Here is a 19,560-nt window from a genome sequence, read left to right on the forward strand (position 1 = left end):
GTTCAACGAGCAAAAGCTCTTTAATCGAGGGAAAATAAAAAGGAGGAAGGTGAATCAATGATGCACGTCGAACATTGTGGAATGGGGGATGGAGGAACGTGGGAAACACGGGGCAGGGGAGGGGGAGGTCTCTCTATGAACGAGATCATCGAATCGTATCCGCAACCTCTCGACGCCCCTCAAGCCTCGATCGCGATCCACCTTGGATTCAGCAACCCTCCTCCCCCTTATCGCTTTATTCCTTCGATAGAGGCGGAGGAATATAAGGGCGAGGGATCGATTCGACTGGACGATTGTGATTCTTTCGCGGTCCAAGTTGGATATCGGTGGCTGATAGAGCTGCAGACTTCGTGCCCCGGCACGGCTTGATTGCACGCCAAAGATATCGGATCTATCTTCTTCTTCTTATTCTTCTTCTTCTTCTTTTTCTTTTTCTTCTCGTTCGGTTCGAAAATGGAAAGAGAGGAGGTGAGAAAGAAGGAGATCTTCTCTTTTTCCCTCTCTCACATACGTGGCTCATTTCTGATGTTATTCTCGTATCTCAATTTCATTCGTTTACGCAATGTACGAATGTTTCTCGAGATTTATATTCCGCGAGGGATGGAAAATATTTTTGAGTTTGAAGATTCTTTTTCTGTAAAAGGATTGAACAAAGAATCTGGAAAGTGAAATTTAAATAATAATAAATAAATTTATAATTATACTGGAATATATATAGAAAATTGTAAAAAATATCCTCTTGAAGCTGTTCATCCTTTATCTTGTAATACTAGAATTATTCTAATCTTCTAATAAGTATATAAATATTTTCTTTTGTGTAGATGATTCTAATTGAAAAAACCATATATTAATTTCACCCAAAATAACGTCTTTCACCAATTAATACATCGTAGAGATTCAAGAATCTAATTTATTTACCTTGATAAGAACTGCATAAAGAAAAAAATGCGACTTCGAATTTCTTCAGAAGACAAGAAAAAAAAAACAATGCAGAATTCCACGCTGCATTTCTCCTCCCCACCGATTTCAAATTCTAAAAGCGTATCCTCATTCTCAAACAATCCGTACGAATTCCGTAAGAGGCGGAATCGCGTTTCCGCGCGAGCGCGACTCGCGAGCCGCAATCTTAAAAGTAGTTCTCGCGCTTCCTCCTTTTTCCCTTCCCTTTCAGATTCCCGTGAAAGAAATCCGTGGAGAGATTGGGTCTACAGCTTCCCTTCTCCCGTCGCTGGTCGCAATTAAAGGGAAACGATTCCTAATGCGTTTACCCCGTCAACCCTTTAAAATTTGCATTTAAACATTTCATCCTTTGGATAAACCGTGACTCAATGCCCGGTATATATATATATGTGTGTGTGTATGTGTGTGTATACATATAGTGGGGAATACGTAGAAATCTGAATTCCTCGGATGGTCCGCTCAAAGGGCCCCGGTCAAAAAGGAAGGAGAGCTCTTTTCACGGAGCGGAGTAATCCACTAACGGCTGATACCGTTTCAACAGCCACAGACCGCGTATATACCGGTCCCTCTCTGAGCTAGTATTCTATTAAATGCGCTAACTCGCAAGACAGTTTTCGTCCGGGGGGAGAGGAGGAGGAGGAGGAGTCTTTCCCTCTTCTCCCCGCTGAAATTCAAAGAGGACGGGCCAGACGAGCCGATCCAGCGCTAAACACCGTCGTTGTCGATTCAATCTAATTTCTTCTACACTTTTCCATTTCTTTTCTTTTTCCTTTTCTCTTCTTCTTCTTCTTCTTCTTCTTTTTCTTCCTCTCCTTTTTTTGGGAAACGAGTGTTACCATACGCGTTCTCACTCTGCGCCGTTTCCTCTTCCGTGGAATAGGCATCGTTGAGATTAATTTTCTCGAAAATTATCCTTTTCGATGGTTTCAATTCGTGGGAATGGGAATTATATTATATTATTCGTTGAAGGTATGTAAAAGTGTTGAAACAGTCGAAGCGAGTGATATTAACTTTTCTATAGAAAGTTATGTAATAATATGATAATTTTGAATATGCTAATTGATGGACTTTCTTGTGTAGTTTCTTTGAAAAAGTTTTTTCAAATAATATTCACCGTTTGTATTCCAAGCAATCACACTAGCCGTAAGAATGTTTGGGTATCCACGCGGTACATTTGGCTGTGAAAAATCCAAAGAGTTAATTAACATCCCTTAAAACCTAGTTTTAAGACTGATTGTAACCGAAAGGGAGGAGAGTAAAAGTAAGTTCGAAAGGGGCACACAATTGGACGCGCTTTTTCAAAGACTCGGTCTTTCGAGCTTGAAAATTACGTCGATTCGAGGCTCGAAATTATCATCCGCCCAACCGGGGGGATATTTCCACCGTATTTTCCCAATTAATTCGAGAAAAACTCGGCGTGGCAAAAAGCTGCGCAGCAAAAAACTTGTTCCAACGAAAAATATTATTCAAATAATATCCTACAACGGAACATATTTCATTTTTCAACCCCCGCCCCGTTTTTGTTCTTTGTTTATAACGATTTCTATGAATCGGTGTACCGTTACCGATGCAGCGCAGATAAAATGTAAACAACATTTCCGGCCTCACCCTCCTTTATTTATTACGTTTCATGCGCCGCCTGATATATATTTATATTATCATTTACATACTCACCTTCCCACTTGTTTTCTCGTTCTCCCCCTCCATAACGAAAATATATATATATATGTATATATACGTCCGACTACATTTTATTCATAATTTCGGACCACGAGGAGAAGGGAAAATCGATGCGAAACTCAGATTACATGCGCGTGTACTTTCCATCTTCCGTGGTACACATACATACGCATCCTTCGTATTCCTTTTCTGCTCTAGTTTCATATTCAAACGATTGTAATTTAAAATACTTTTCATTATATAGAATGAGGGAAGATTGAAATCTTAAAAAATTCATGACTCGGTGTATATTAATCTCGGCAACTTTTCATAATTCTCAGATCCCTGAAAAAGTATTACATCTTATGCAAAATTTATTCCCAACGAAATAAAAAGGTTTCTAATAATTTTTCAAAAATAAATTATTTTTATTATTATTATTTTGACATACGATCCATCGTTCATTCGTTTTCGATGCAAATATATATTTGTAGAGTACAAGATTTCGAAAAAGAAGTTGGAGAATAGATGTTGGCAAAAAAAATTTTTTACAAATTTTTCGGCAATCCAATTAGATATGCTGGCAATTTTAAACATTTTTCCCGAAACCGTTTCACCCGAACCGAAGATGTAATTAAAAACTTTTATCAATCATTTTGATATTACACCAATGCGCGTTAATAATTGATCCATTTATCTCTACATTGATTATACCCTTCTACCCTTTCCATTCAAAATTAATATCATCAATATTTTACTTCAATCTTGTATATCATTCAATATTTTCACTTTACACCGAAACTGATTGAAATAATCGAAAAATCGATAATTATATTAATTACTCAAAAGCGTGATAAATTCATTTATACAAAACAATCTATATATTTAACAATTAGGTCAACGATACGATTATTACGTTAATAAAAATATCATTTTCGTTTCTAATCCCACACTCAATAATTAGCTCATTTTCCTTTCTAAAAGATCGAAACAGCAACATATCAAGCGTAATAAATTTATTTATACGAAATTTATTCGATGCATAATACTTAATTATTAAATCAACGATAACATTTCAATAACATTTTCGATTCTAATCCCACATTTCGCGTATAATTCAATTTTCCCTTTCCAGAAGATGAAAATGGCGGTATCGCGAGGGGCCAGTCACCGTGTCGCGTCAATAAAGCTGGAAATTAAGTTAATACAAATTCTGGGCCGATTTCCGGCGTGGTTTCGCGATTTGATTCCCGCTGCCGCAGCGAATTTCTAGATTGCTAACAAAATTAAGTCTCTGGGCGAGCCAATAGTTTCGCGTCAGCCCCGCCGGTGAAATATTTCCCTGTTTCTCGCCCCTCCCCTCTCGCGCGAGATCGACCGCCGAAAACGCCGAAGGCCGAAACGAACGAGGCGCGGAAAAAACGAAAAAAAAAAGAAAAAAAGAAAGAAAAAAAAAGAGAGAAAATCAAAGAAAACGAAATTAAATGAAGGAGGAAACGAAGATCGAGGAAGGAAGAAAGGAGAAACAAAAGGGGGGAGAGGCTGACGCGGGGGAAAAAAAAAAAAAAAAAAAAAAAAAAAAGAGAGAGAAAAACAAAGAAAACGGAATTAAATGGAGGAGGAAACGAAGATCGAGGAAGGAAGAAAGGAGAAACAAAAGGGGGGAGAGGCTGACGCGGTGGAAAAAAAAAAGAAAAAAAGAAAAAAAAAGAGAGAGAAAACCAAAGAAAACGGAATTAAATGGAGGAGGAAACGAAGATCGAGGAAGGAAGAAAGGAGAAACAAAAGGGGGGAGAGGCTGACGCGGGGGAAAAAAAAAAAAAAAAAAAAAAAAAAAGAGAGAGAAAACCAAAGAAAACGGAATTAAATGGAGGAGGAAACGAAGATCGAGGAAGGAAGAAAGGAGAAACAAAAGGGGGGAGAGGCTGACGCGGTGAAAAAAAAAAAAAAGAAAAAAAGAAAAAGAAAAGAGAAAACCAAAGAAAACGGAATTAAATGGAAGAAGAAACGAAGAACGAGGAAGGAAGAAACAAAAGGGGGGAGAGGCTGACGCGGTGGGGGAAAAAAAAAAAAGAAAAAAAGAAAAAGAAAAGAGAAAACCAAAGAAAAGGGAATTAAATGGAAGAAGAAACGAAGAACGAGGAAGGAAGAAACAAAAGGGGGGGGGGGCTGGCGGGGGGGGGGAAAAAAAAAAAAAAAAAAAAAAAAAAAAAAAAAAGAAACGATGAGGCATTAGCGAGGCGCGATTCCGGCGGCACGGTATTCAGCATTTTTCAGCGCGATGGATATCGAGTTAAATTTAATGCAATTTCACGTTACATTATTCCGATAATCTTATCGCGCGTCATTGCCTATTGGACTTATGGAAGGGCTTTTATCTTCCGCCCGCTTGTACCCGCCTCCGTCGGTTCAGTTATCGCATTATTTCGCGCCCGATAGTTATTAATCGAATACCGATACAGCCCGAATAAATAGAAACTTCCGTTGAAATTGGAATTATCGAGCCGATCCGAGCTCCATCTCTGCCTCTCGCGTTTTTCGCGTGCCTGCGACAAGGAATCGCGATCGTGGATGCTGGATAGCTATTTCTTTTTTTTTTTTCTTTTTTTTCTTTTTAACGATAGTCGGTTATCCAACTCGTGCCAACTCGAAGGGAGTTTATCGGATTAAATTATTCTTCGAAACGATGTATGTCGAATGTACGGGAATATTTCTTGCTTAGATAAACATTGTTTTGGATAAATTATTGTCTTTCGATATCGTTGTCGTGTTTCTCTGATGTCGAGTCAAAAGTTTGGAAAGGAAAAGTTGAAATCCATCGAACGATGATGTGGGTTGACATCGTTGAAAGAAATTATATAAAGCTCAACTTGAAAGTTCGAATTAATGATTTTTTTTCTACGTAAGTGGTTCTTTTGTGGGAACAACGTTTTCACCTTTGCCTGTTCTTTGTGAATCCTATCTACAAAAAGAAATTACTAATTAATTTATAAGGAAAAAGAATATAATAAATAATGGCTGCATCGATTAACGTATTAAAAAAACATGTTTTCCACCTTCGCATTTTCTCTCCACTCGCGTTGCACCTTTAACTTTTTTATCTGAAACTTTTATTATATTAATAAAATAACACCAATTTAAATTAAACGATCACATCGAGACTCGACTTATCCTGTTTTTCGTCGCAACATCGAGGAAACGTTTCACAGAGGGGTGTGAGGAGGGAAATCTTCTTTGCTTTACCTACTTATATCTACAAATTCCGATAGAAGTATCTTCTGCATAAAAAGATTCTGGATAAAGAAGATATCTCGCTCCCTCTACTATTCAACCTTTTATCGCGCCATTAATTTTTAATACCAAGCGATAAGATAGTACTTTTGTCGAGGAAACAAAATGGCAAACATTGTTCTTTCCGATTGCGCGATAAAACTTTGAACAGTATCTCTTTCCTTTTTTTTCTCTTCTTCTTCTTCTTTATTTTTTTTTTTTTTTTCTATTTACTTTTTAAGATCGTCGGATTATTCCACTGAGAAGAGTTTAAAATTTCTCTCGCTTCGATCGTGACGAGTGGATCATACAGATCGTGCTCTTTGTGGCCATTGAATTCGTTCATGGACAAAGTTGATATAACGTAACCGTATCGAGACCATTTCACGCTCTCCCAACGGATGCGGCGTTATCCGATCGTAAGGAAGCTGGATGCTCTCTCTCCAGTCTCGAGCATCCCTCTTCATAAATCCTGACCTCGATGTATTGATGTATGAATGCGAGATGTATGAATCCATTAAATCAGAAGGAGATATCTTCTTTTGGGAACGAGACTCGCGATAGTGCTCGTCTTATTTCGTGTTTGCCAATGTAAGAATATTGTTAGAAGATTGTGTATCCATTGGTAATAATTGACAACAATAAAATTAATTTTATAATATTTCTTTGAGTGTATTTCTTCTATATATATTTTAAATCAGCTCTGTTCATTCTTAGAATTGTTTTGTCCTCGTTATTATCTATAATTCGAGGCCCATTGTTAGAAGCTTCGTTTTCAGTGTTGCTCACAGCTTTTACCAATGTACATAACTTTATTCTTAGAATTGCTTTGCATTCAGCATTAGCTTCCTCTTTAACTTTGGTTTTAACGTTATCTACAGCTTTGCTTTGAGCATATCCAAAACTTTATTCTCAGCATACTACTCTGAATATTTTTTATAGTTTATGTATAAGAGTTCTGTTCTGAGCTTTATTTTCAGAGATTTGTTTCAGCATTATTAATACTTTTGATCTTAGCTTTGTTCAAAGCTTTATTCTTAGTTTTGTCCATACCTTTGTCCCCAGTATTATTAATTATTTTATCCCCAGTATCTGAACATTTTCTAATTTATAGTAAGAGTTCTGTTTTGAGTATCACTCATACTTTCTTCTCAGTATTGTTTAAAGCTTCATCCTCAGCCTTGTTAAAAATTTTGATCTTAACATTGTTCAAAGTTTTGTATTCTTCCTCAGCATTATCCATAGCTTTATTCCAGGTATTATTAATTATTTTATTACTCTCAGTGTCTAAGTGTCAATGTAATGTTCACAAAAATTAAACATCACTATTCCAAGTTGGATTCTAATGAAATGTTTTTTTATATCTTCGCACAAATAATATAAATAGATAGAGAATGAAAAAAAGAAAATAGAGAAGAAAAAAAGAAAACATAACGCCAATTGTTCTTTGTAGAAGAATTCTTTTTCGAGAAAACAAATATTTACTTCGATTCACGTTGAAGTCGCGAGGTTGTAATAACATCTTCCTCCCATCCTTTCTCATCCTGTTCCACTTTGCTTTTCATTATTCCCGATAAAACTGTAGATCTTGGTTACAATTTCACTGGTATCGCGTCAAGTTAATCCTCCTTGACTCGAGTAAATGGCCTGTTTATCTGTGAAATTGTTCGAATATAGCCGGTATTTGCGGTCCCAAGTACCAATCCAACGGTGAAATTGCGAAATAGCTCGCGATTGTGTCGCGAGAAATTAAACGCAGGATTAAAAGTGTAAGGAGGGGAGATGAGACAGAGAATTAGAGGCAGAAATTTTGCTTTTATATATTCTTTCGAGATAAGAATCCGCGAGAAGAGGCGGGAGACTAGTAAAGCTAAAAACTTCTCTCTACGAAAACCAACCGTTAACGCGTTAACCCTTTTAGAAATAAATTCTTTCCTCGCTCTTGTTAAGAACAAGTTATTAGTATTAACGACCGTTGATGTAGTACTTTGTCTTTTCGTGGCTGTAATTAAAAAAAAAGAAAATTTTCTCTTGAAATTTGTTCCACCAGTTAAGAGCAACGAGCGATACAAATTGTGACACTTAAAAGCAAAACTTTTTCATTCGCGCCCCTTCCAGCAATTCTCAGTTTAATCGTAAGAATTATTCGAAAAATAAAAATTTTGCTCATCTCTTCCGATCCAACTCCAAGCCACGATATTTTATTATCTTCTCGCTCTCTACCCCAAAACTAACTTCCAGACGATCACCTGTAATCATTCGACAAAATTAAACTCAACCCAATATAATAAAATTCTCGATAAAATTAACTCAACTGCAATACGCATTCTATATATATATTCATCTCAATTCACTAGAAAATCAGAACAAAGAAAGAACCTCATCTCTCTCTCTCTCTCTCCATCCCAAGAACAATTCCTCCCAAAAATCCTGCCTCATCCAACCTCTCATCAACCATTCACAATCATCCACGGAATCAAATCTCTCCCTCTCTCTCATTCTCTCTCCATCAATGCCCGCATCCTCTCGACGCGTTGGCCGCGCGATGGAAAGTCTTGTTCCAACCAGGGGGGGCAGAGAGGGGGCTACGTTTAATCAGAAACTACCGGCGGCCTCTCTTCCCGTATCGGCGCCGTACGGACTCGCATCAGCCCCCTCCGACACGAAGGAAGGACCAGCACCACAGGAAGTGGCGGTCCTCCATGGCGGGAGGATGGAATCAACGCCTGGGGGGCGTTTGGCCGTCGGCCAAGAAACGAGCTGCTGGCTGCGCGAGTATCGCCACCGATCCTTTATCGTCCCCACTGCGGGGAAAAGACTGGAAACAGGCGAGTCGGGCCTGGACGCGAATAATCCCGAGACCAATTTGCCGCCGTTCAATCCACTACTCGTCCGATCCTTGGCCCCCGCGCACCTCTCGCTTCGACTCGCGGAGCCCCCCATCTCTCTTTCTCTCTTTTTGTACGAGTTGTAGGTTTTCGGGTTGGATATCGCGGAGCCACGACTCGCTTTTAACGAGGCAGACGGAGGAGGGGGGCTCGAGAAGGAGGCAACTTCGACATTCTCGAGTGGAAAAGTTGGTTTTAAGCCGTTATTAACGGATGCGTATCAACGTTGGCTCCGGCCTTTTGATAGGTTCACCGCTCGAGAGCACCATTTCGATTCGTATGTGTATGCGTGTGTACGGACGAAGGGGAAATTTCGAGGGTGAGGAGGGAGGAATTCCGGAGAGGGGAATGTTGCGAAATGTTCGAGATTGGAATTTCATATTTTCGTATTCTTTTTCTTTTGGTTCTTAGGCAGGTGTTTCATTTAAATTTCACTTTGTTCAATGTTGAATTAAATTGTAATTGTAAGAAACGAGGTTCAATTTGTATATCGAAGGTTTCTTGGAACTATCTTCTTATATGCCGAATGGAATATGATTTATCTTGATGATTGTGGAACAGTTTTATTTTTATTATCTCCGGAATCGAAGAAAAGAATTGTTCTAAATGTTTAGAATTCTTATAATTTTTTTCTATTCATTCCTTCCTTTCACTGTCTTTGTGAAACATCAAATATTTTTTTTATTCAATGTCTCAATTTTCGTTACACAATTTTCATTCCCACAAAACGAGTGGTCTTTCTGGCTGGCTCTTTCGAATGGAAAGTTGTCTCTCGAGGTACAAATTAGATTTGAGATTTATTACTCGCGGGTGGATTGTTGTCTTTGACGAAATTGTTGGGACGGTTGTTTGGATAGGTGTTTGATAGCGGGAGGATGGTGTTGATTAAGCGTAACGATTGATGGGTTTGCGCTTGGTCTCCGGGCTGATGTTTAATGAAACACGTCTAAGAGAGCGGGCAGGAATTAGATGCCATTTGATTTGATACGGTTAACACGAGTTCGTAAATTGAATGATTGCGAGTCAGAGTGATCGTCGACTTTAAAAGATTGAGAGGGAAATGAGTCGAATGCTTTTTCTATAATTCATTTACGAAATTCAAGGAGATCGTGTAATTGATAATTGTTCATTGATCATGAGTCGAATAATCAATTTTCAAATTTTAGATTCGTGTCGAGCTATTCTTACGAATAACAGATTTTATCAGAGAAAATCTAACTATTTATGCAAATAAAAGTTGATATTTTTCCTTTTAAATCCATAATATCAATTTCTATTCTCTTCGTTTCTCGATCGAAGTTTCACTTTTTTACGTTTCTCGAAGAAATAGATTTATAAAAATAATTGTGAATCGATTCTTTTTGAAATAAAAAAAATTCTTACTTTTCTTTCCAACAAATTTAACACCGCTTCAGCATTAGCAATTTCAATATTAATTTCACAATATTCCATATCCACTTCTCTCTATATCCATCCTCAAAAGGAAAGGAATTCATAAAGTAGCCAATAGCGGGTTGGTACGAGTCCAAAGTATTAATCACGCTCGATCTAACAATCGCATTGGCATGCACCAACTGCAATCGTGTCTCCTATTGCAGTTATATATATATATATAACGTTCGAGTTAGACTCGGCCTAAGTGGATCTTAACGTATCATTGAACGATCTTAACGAGGCAGACGAGCGTTTCCTGGGGAAACTTTGGTATCCTCGAGTGCACTCCAAAGTCCATCTTAGACGGTCATTAACGGATGCAACGGTGTAATGATACGTGCTTCATCCGTGCTGATCCTATGAATGACGTCTCCTCCTCGCAACGCTTCGACCAATAACAATTAACAAGCGACCGTGGCGGTGGTTTCAATGGTACCCCGTATGGGTACTCGAGTGGTAAACACGTTTTCAAAGGCAACGGCGGTCTTAATGCCCGATGATGGGCTCGAATGCTGTGCCGTCTGGACTGGTAGAGAAGGCAATTGAACGGGGTCGAGGGATGTTTTGTAATTGCATCAAATAGCATTAAAAATTTTCCAACGGGAAACGACCACTCGGGATGGCCGCTGGGGATGTTTCGCTTCGCTTTGAAGCGTGCACAAATGGAAAGAATTTTCGAATTTCGATATTTAAGGTTATTGTTTATACCTTATAAAGGAAAAACGAGATTACTGAGATCGCAAGGTGCACAATTTTTTATTTTCATTAAAGTTTAAGTTCGACGATGAAGTTGAGTTTAATTGAGTGGAGCAAACGTATCTTTTCTCTGTGTGACTGTATCACATTGCAATAATAATACGTTGCAAACACGTTGTCTGGACGGACACGTGTGCAGATACGTTTCTAGATATCTGCAGAACAGTTGACAGTATTTAGTAAGATATGCAACATGTTGTAATATGCTGCTCAAGAGATAACTGTTCGCATAATATATTCGCGAACAATGTGCAGACTGTGTGCACATTATTCCTGTATATTGTTATGTCTGTATCTACTAACAGAATATCGTTGACTGTAGATCATCTTCAAACATCGAAAAAACTTGTATAGAAACATTAAAGTGTCTGATTATACGTCGAGTATAAGTATAATAGATACAAAGATTGATTTCTGAATTAAAATTACAAATTTTTCTGATCCGTTATACAAAGAGAAAACATATTTTTCTCATTGAAAAATAAGAATATATGATACTTTTCATAGCTACTGTATTATTATTACAAGTATCCTTCATATATAGAAAAACCGTAGAATTCGAAAGTAACATACTTACTTTATTTAAAAATCTAAGTTAATCGCCTGCTACAACTCTTTTGTTACACAGTTCGAATCACAAATAAATATATATATATTTTATTCCATAACAATTAAACGCAATGTTAATGTTTTTTTCATAATTATAACAATAAAGAGCAGTGTTGTTTCCTAAAAAAAAAAATTAAATCTCCGTATAAAAATAAAAAAAATAATTTTGCCCAGTTAATCGTGCGCGACGTTCCAGAAAAGTGATAACTTACGAAATATTTATCAGGCATAACGATCGATAACGAGGCTAAATAACGTGAAACCTCCCCGTAAAGAAGGAGCGCGAACGTAATGGGCAGCGAGATGGGTTCGGGCTATAACGATTTCATCGTGGCCTCAATATTTCATCCTACGAATCTATCGTGCTCGAACGGAGCATCGTGGAGTAACTTTAACGAGCCAATCAGCCTCGCAGCGAGTTTAGCATTCCCGAGCGAGCCCGAAGGGTATCTTGAAAGCCTTATTACCGCCACGGTCAGCCTGTTAAGGCTCCTTTTGAAAATCCGATCGGTTCCCGAACAAAGCGTATCATCCCGTTTCCAGATACCCAGGCATACCTGGAACGACACTGTGTATCGAATTCCATCATGATTTCACGGGAAAATCCATTTCTCACCACCCCGATATCTGACTTTAATTTACCCGTACCGGGTACCTGTATTATTAAGGATATTGGTTTCTGCACGGCTGCAACTCTCGCGCAAGCACTCTCGTGCAATATCCTGTTAGACACATGGCCCACATGTACATGGTATTCAACTATCAGAGATATTAGTCCGATTAAGCGTCCACGGACCATTGCCAAAACTGGCCGACCATCGCTCTATTCGAATCACTGTGTATCCCTTTGTAGGGGATAAAATTCGTCGTTTCGAGTCGAGTTGGGAAGGGAAAAGGGTACTCGTTCGTCGTGGAGTTATAGGTAATTGTGAGTAGGATCGAATCTTTGCACTTGGAGAATGAGTTATGAGTTGAAATGCAAGGCTGGCTGATTATTGGCTGATTCGAATCACTTCTTCTCACTTAAAGGAATAATATTCTTTGTTTAAAGTTGAAAGGAAAAGGTTACTTACTGAAATAGAGTTATAATTATCGAACGAATAAGTCGAATCTTTAAAGTTGGAGAATTAAATGCATGTTATGAATTAAATGCAAGGCTGGCTGATTATTGGCTGATTCGAATCACTTCTTCTGTAAAGGAATAAAATTCTTTATTTAAAGTTGAAGGGAAAAGGTTACTTACTGTTTGTCGTGGAGTTATAATTATGTAATTATCGAAGCTTTGAAGTTGGAGAATGTTATGAATTAAATGCAAGGCTGGTTGATTATTGGCTGACTCGAATCACTTCTTCTCACTTAAAGGAATAATATTCTTTGTTTAAAGTTGAAAGGAAAAGGTTACTTACTGAAATGGAGTTATAATTATCGAACGAATAAGTCGAAATCTTTGAAGTTGGAGAATGTTATGAATTAAATGCAAGGCTGGCTGATTATTGGCTGATTCGAATCACTTCTTCTGTAAAGGAATAAAATTCTTTATTTAAAGTTGAAGGGAAAAGGTTACTTAGTGTTTGTCGTGGAGTTATAATTATGTAATTATCGAACGAATAAGTCGAATCTTTGAAGTTGGAGAATGTTATGAATTAAATGCAAGACTGGTTAATTATTGGCTGACTCGAATCACTGTGTTTCTCTTATAGAGAACTCGTCGTTTATAATTATTCTCGATTTAAAGGGAAAATTTTTTTTACTTCTTTGTTAAAAATGAATTGAATATTTGTATTTTATTTAAAAAATGTTATAAACGAAAAATATTATTTTTTTATTCATTGAAGGAAATGAAAAATTTACATAGATCCTGCAATTTTTTTGATATCGTGATTTTTTATGGAACCGAAGATTGAACGTAAATAAAAGAATTGGTTTAAAAATACATTAGTTCATTACTAATTTCTAGAAAATATAAGATCTGAAAATGTTTGAAATTTTAATTTTAATTAAATTTAATGTTGAAGAGATTCTGAAGGATATAAGTAAATTTATTGCAACGTGTCTCTGAATCTTCGTTCAAATTTCTTTTCATTTCATTTTATTTCGTTAATGGAAATAATCATTTTTAAGATATGTTGATGTTCGCATTCATAACATTAAAATAGTTTAAGATTTCACCGTACATGTTTCTGTGTTCACCGTGAATCCAATTAGAGTTCTATTATATGTATTACAATTTTCAGGCGAAACTCTATTATTTAGCAGGAGCTAGGAGAAGCTCACGTTTACATTAACGTAAAATTGCCCTAGAATATATTAATAAGATTTTACAATGATATCGCATCTCGGTAATGAAATTTTCCGTATTCCACCGCGCGAACAGTTCTTATTATCGCATTCTCAATTCGAGCAAACTTGAACAAATTCACATGAAACGTGAAATATAAATTGAACAGCCATAAATTCTCCTGAATTTTTGAAAAAAATTCAAGAAATAAATTACAGAAATCCGTCCGGAGGCACAATATGCACGTCGCATCATTTCTCGTCCTATCAAAATCTCTTCAAATGATTGGAATTAAAATTGGAATAAATATTTCAACAGATATTTTAATTTTGTCTGTATTTTTTTAATTAATCGTAAAGAAAAAAAAATAATAAGAACAATAATAAAGGATTCGAGTAATTCTACGATGGTGAACAAATCTTACACTATTCGTCACTTTCCAATCAAGGGGTGAAAAATCACCTTCATCCCTCAACAACCATTACAGTTATCTAATTTAGCTTCCTTGGATTTATATCCTCTTTTTCTAATCTGAAAAACTTTGCCAAGAAAAGGCTTCGCGCAATTGAAAAGATAGAAGAAACTAGAAAATCGATTTTTAAAACAAGAAGAATTTATAAAAAGTGGAAATAATTAATGAAATGCCCTATTTTTCGTTATAACGAGAAACAATATTAACAAGAATAATAACGAAAGGTATTCGTTTTAACGATCCATTGCATCTCGCAATTATTATAATTTCTTATCCTTTCATTTTAAAATAAATTAGCCAAACATTTGATAAATGAAAAATATAGACATCCTTTGAACCACTTTCTTCCCTTAAACGTCCCTTTAATTCTAAAAAAAACGACGATAAAAATATTCTTTACAACGATGCTTAACAAACAACCACTCCTCCTCCCTCCTTTCCTCTCTCCCTTCCTGTCTTCCTTTTTCCAATTCTTATCTTAAACTTAAATTTCCATATATCATATTCTACAAAAAAGTAGAAAAAAATAATATTAATCGTAAGAATACTAACAAAAAATATACAATAACAAAACTCCAGAAAGTCGTTTCACTCCTTCTACGAAGATTTGTAAACGAGAATATAAAGTTATACAAAGTTATCAAATTCGGTGATAAGAGTATGTAAACTTTGTAATTGGTTATGTATGGAGCATTCTTTTTTTTTTTTCAGAATTTCAATAGATATTATTTTCGTTCTTTAAAACAAAACGGAATTTCAGGCTATAAAATATATTCAGGTCTCAGTGTTTTATATTCCGTTGTGGAAAAATATTTCCAGACGAAATTGTATACGAAAAAAAAGGAAAAAAAAAGATAAAAATTTGAGGATTTCGCTTTGATTTCGTATAATCAAAGAAATTTTTCACTCAAAAATAAATTGTTCCTTTGTATAACTCGTATATTCATATTTTTTTCAAGATAAATTTCCTTGTAAGATATCTGCTTTTATCTTTTGATTTTTAATCGTTCATTCATTCCCTCGTTATTTCTACCCTTCTACCCTTCTACCCTCCTATTGCCCTTTTGGAACGGATTAAGCTTCCTTAAAGAGACGGATTGCCTATTTCCGGATGAATTTAAATCATCGGATGTTATTTTGCCGATATCGAAAACTGAAAATTTAACGACACGCTCGGAATGTTGCGGTATTTTTCATCCCCTTTTGTATACCTATCTCTCTTCTTTTTTCTTTCTTTCTTTTTTTTTTTTTTTGTAATTTCATGGATGGGTTATCCCGTGGATTTTAATGCCTCTCTGAGGTCGTTGCTGTAATTGTCGGCAGAGTTGTGTGCACAATTTTTTCTTTTTTCTTTTTTCTTTTTCGTCTTTTCCATCTCTTTCTTTTTTCATTTTTTGGTAGTTGAATGGATTTGAAATTGAGGTTTTAATCGCGAGCGTTAACCCACGTCGGATAAGATCTGCCCCTTTGTTAGATTTTAGAATTGAAAATAAAAAAGGAGTTGCGATGAGATATTGGGTTTCATCAATACACGTGGAAAAATAATTATTGGAAGCCTCGCTTTTGTAACAACGCGTGTTCAGAAAATTCCGATATATAAATTTATTATATATCTGTACGATACATAATTAATGCAAATATATCTAAACACGGTTCAAAAGTCTCGTAGTCTCTGTTCGACTTTATCCTCGACATATGGAAGATAAAAATACATTAAGGGATATAGATCGAAAAATCACCTGTTTCTATTTATCACTAAAAAAAATTTATCGAATCATATTTTTCAAATAGGTTTATGTATCGAGTGTTTTCGAATAATAAAAGTGAAACAACTCGAATATATATTTATTTACATCACCCCGTATCTGGAGAACGAAAATTAATCGAATGAAAATAATTTATCGAATATCATATATATATATACGAAAAAAAAATCCAATCATTCGTCTATGTTCGAATAAAATATTTCCACGAGCGTATGAATCGTTCATCGGCAAAGTGGAGTGAACGATGAATTTTTTAAAATCGATTAATGGGACTCGGTCTAATGCGGCCGGTCTAATTCGCAAAGTGCATTTTACCGGCGAGGGCGAAATATTTCGATAACGATCACGTCGATGACGTCAACCCCGCTATTAATTGTCATTTGTCGTAGCCATTTGTCACGGGGGGAGGGGGAAGAGGGGCGCGTTAGAAGCGGGAGAAATAAAAAACCGAACTCTAATCGCGTCGCTACGTGTCGCGAATAATGAAAAAGCTCGGCGACTTATTGCTTCGTACTGCCGAGTTCTAACGAGCCAGCAAACCGAACCTAATCATCGATCTTGTTGATATTAGAAGAACTTAAACTTATTTCAAAAAAAAGTCTAATATAATCTTATTAATTTTCTAATCCTAACTTTAGGATATTCTAAGAATTTTTTGGAATTGTCTAGAATATATGAACAAAACTCTGATTCTAATTTTAATTGAATCTCGAAGAAAACTTTAATGTTTGCATTAAATTGCAAAAAAATATATGTAACTTCACTAAACTTCGATCTAATCTAATATGAGTATTTCAAGGAATTTTTGGAATATGGAATAGAGAAATAAAGCATAAAATGTATTTTTGGCGATTGTAACTTCGGTCATTGAAATTTCGATTGCCAAAGTTTTACATTTTGTGTTTCATTTCTGTTTTTCCAACGATCGAATATACATAAGTATATCTGTTAGAATCACACTTGTGTTAAGATTATGTTCTTTTTTTCGGGATAATAGTACAAGTTTTAAAGTTTTCTTTAAGATTCGTGAAAGTATAGAATCTTATTTATGGAATAGAATTACGAAATTTCGAAGATATATAGAATGGTATATTTTTTAAATAACAAAATTTTTCTCGAGATTTTTCTGAAGCACGATACGCGTTGGGATCAGTTTTTCAACCTTTTCGAAATAAAGCCTTTAAAATAAAAATTGAAATCGAACAGCCAAAGTCGCCAAAGTGGAATTACTATTCTTTTCTTTTTTTTCTTTTTTTACAGAAACCAAATTCTCTTCGTTCACTTGGAATAAAACGGAGGAAAAAATTCGCGACGTTAAAAATCGTTGGAGGGAGGCGCGTACAGCGACCCGACGATAACGAACGAGTAATATTAAGATAGTTTGTCCCATCGTGACGTTTATATTGCCGATGATAAAGGCCGGAATGTGGAATACATTGTTCGGGCACGGCTCGACTGGAAAGAGAATCGCAGTGGTTAAGGTTAAACGTGATCAGACAAAGGAGAAATGCATATAGTTTATAATACTTACAAAAGTATTGTATGGAAACAGAGACTGTCTTGAAACGAGACGAATTTCAAGGGGAATACTCTTATCGAGTTTCTTCGTTTCGTCTTTAACTTGACGTTCGATCACGTATGAATTAAATTTCATCGTATCGATACATATTTATCATTACAATTATGGATCTCGAACGAGTAACAACACGTTATTACAACATGGAAATAAAATCTACTTCATTATATTGGTCGTGCATCGATAGATATATAAAATTATAATTAATAAAATAATAATACGAAAATAAATATATTTTATCATTCATACGTTTCATATACTTACATGTATTTTCTAAAAATTAACGATATCAATCACTTACCGATTTCCACAAATATATGCCTTGAGATGATTTTTCAAAATTAACAACAGTCAAATGTAAACCAATCACCGCAATTACCGATTTCCACAAAAATCCAATTACTCGCGATATTAAATTGAATCCGTCGCTCAAAGGAACAAACTCTTCGAACAAAAATCGAGTAAAAATCGTTTAAAGGAGTTTTTAATTCCGCTAGTTTCACTAAAAAAAAAAAAAAAACGAAGTGAAAAAAAAAGGAAACATACGATCGTAGAAAGGGTGACGTCAAATTGATGAATATCGCAAATTCGTCGAAACATCGTTCCCAGTCGATATCGATTGATGCCCGTTCCGCTTCTTTCTCTCGTCTTGTTGAATTTTATTTATGGCGCGATAAATTTCCCGTTAATAATGATCGGCCGGAATTGTAAATCGGCGAACGCAACAGATGGGATTCATTCGTAAGAGTCGTCGAACCACAGCTTGAACAGATAAATGTACGCGAGTTGAAAGAAAGTTTTCAAGGTCTTATCTTGATCGATAAGGGAAGCTAATTATTTTCTATTTGATTTCTTCTTGCGATGTACACGCGATATTAGTGAAATTAAGGAAGAAATTCAATGAAGTTAATTTCATCGGTTCGCGCATTTATAAATGATGAGGATGAAACTTTCAGATTTATCTTAATTATTTCGCGAAATAAATACGAATTACACTTGAGGGGAAAATATATTTGGACGATAGAATTTAATTATGAAATAGTATGGGAGAAGCTCGCAGTATATTATAGTCTGATTAGTTAGAAAGCTTATCCGAAGAATGTGCCGGTGGATATTTAAAATATTCGTAATATTCGTAATATTCGTAATGCTTGTGTGCAGTATGTGCAAGCGCAAAGAGTGAAATTTAATATTGTGTCGTTTATACGCTGCAAAACTGGTAAAAGTGATTCTTCAAGAATACGAATATGCGAGTCACGAGTGTGCGACATATTCGTTCTAAGTTGCATGCGGTTCGGATAATAAAATTATACCCGAGTTCAATCTCTCGGAGGAGCACAGATAATTTCTAATTTTTTTCTCTCCCAATTCAATTCCTAATAATAAAGTTAAAATTTTTATTAGAAAGTACATTGATTCGAAATATCTTCAAATTTATTGCTAACAAAATATGAATTATAAACTATCGAACCATAAAATTATCTTAACAAAAAGAGAAATTGGAAAGGAAGAAATTGAGAATCAATACTTTCCAAACTCTTTTTCAATAGTAGAATATTTATAATTGCACGAAAGTTTGCTTCAGTAGCAGATTATTTATAAAGACATATTCAAAGGGTACAACAAGGAGATTTGAGATATTTGAAGAGCCTCTACTAATATCTTCCTCGAAACGAAGTGATCGGGTAATCGCTTCGACGATAAACCTCGTCTCATAAACTCGCACGTTCGTTCGTCCTGAATTACTTAACGCTCACTCTATCGTTTACCACGAACAGGATAAAAATACGAAAACGCGTACGGAATACGACTTTGCCGCGATCTTATTCGTTCCATCGTAATAACGTGATATCAAGTTTAATAATATTAAAAAAAAAAAAAAAAAAAAAAAA

General features: G+C 35.7%; 1 protein-coding gene across 1 annotated transcript in view; it reads right to left on the reverse strand.

Moving 5' to 3' along the window:
- The window catches only part of LOC102672854 (discoidin domain-containing receptor 2-like), a 145,222-nt gene that overhangs the window by 115,065 nt on the left and 10,597 nt on the right, over nucleotides 1–19,560 (reverse strand).

Source organism: Apis dorsata, unplaced genomic scaffold (assembly GCF_000469605.1).
Source record: "Apis dorsata unplaced genomic scaffold, Apis dorsata 1.3 scaffold_365, whole genome shotgun sequence".
Lineage (NCBI taxonomy): Eukaryota > Metazoa > Arthropoda > Insecta > Hymenoptera > Apidae > Apis > Apis dorsata.